Consider the following 1133-nt stretch of genomic DNA (forward strand, 5'->3'; position numbering starts at 1 on the left):
TTGTTGTGAAGAGAATGAATTGGAAGTGGAAAAGAATAGACATACAGACATAGAGAGGATTTAGCAGTATTCCAGCAGCAAGATGAAGAATGTTTAGGATTGAAGGTAGAGATGGAGAAAAGTAAATAAATTTAAGACACATTGTGAAGCTCTAAATGATAGCAATTATTGATAGATTATACATTGGGGAACGAGGTAAGGAAAAGATAGAAATTAAACATTCCTTCTGTTTTTAGCTGGAAGGATTCAGTGTATGATGGCTCCAATTTATGTGGTGGAAAAGATTCAGAGATTAATTTCTTATTGTTCTTCTAAATATGTGAATTTTAATATCTGTGAGCCAATGAGACTTCAGGTTAGTAGAACAATTAAGATTTTGGCTTTATAAGGCACAAGCTCAAAAGATAGCTATGGGCTAATATAAATTTGAAATATTTTCAGAGGGCCTCCATGACTTTGTGACAGAGTAGAAAAATAGATGCCTGCTAAAAGCATTGAGAATGGTCAGTAAAATAAAAGAAATAAAAAAATAAATAAATAGGAGACCATGGGATCATGGATTCTAAAAGAAGACATTGGAAGAAACACGTAGCGCACTGTGTCAAAAGCTGCCCAAAAGTGGCTTAGGATGAAACAAAGATGTTTCCATTAGATCACAGTTTATTTTTATTAGTCAGTACACTTGGAAAATACGTTTTAAATGAACACACATTTTTTTAGAGTATCTAACTGGCTTTCTTTAATTCATTGCAAAATGATGGACTAGTGAAATCCCTATTCATTTTATGGATAAATAATAAGTGTTACAGGCTGCTTTCTGTTTTTTTTTTTTTTTTTTATTGCAGCTTAAACTTTATATATGTATAATTTAACACCAATCTTTTTATGAATGGTTTAATTTTGACTTACACTATAAACTCCAGGTTAATAACTTTCTAGGTCCTAATTCTATTTAAATTTCCTCTTGCAATGTTAGCAATCATCCCAGCCCCCTACTATTTCCTAAGAGATTAGCATTTCAAAAACTTCTATTTCTCCTACTGTTGATACAGGCATGAAATCACAATCATATTGAAACAGACTTAGAAAAATAGAGTCATTAAATTAAAACCTAATGAAAGTCAGGCTGGTTT

Source organism: Pteropus vampyrus, unplaced genomic scaffold (assembly GCF_000151845.1).
Source record: "Pteropus vampyrus isolate Shadow unplaced genomic scaffold, Pvam_2.0 Scaffold22, whole genome shotgun sequence".
Taxonomy (NCBI): Eukaryota; Metazoa; Chordata; class Mammalia; order Chiroptera; family Pteropodidae; genus Pteropus; species Pteropus vampyrus.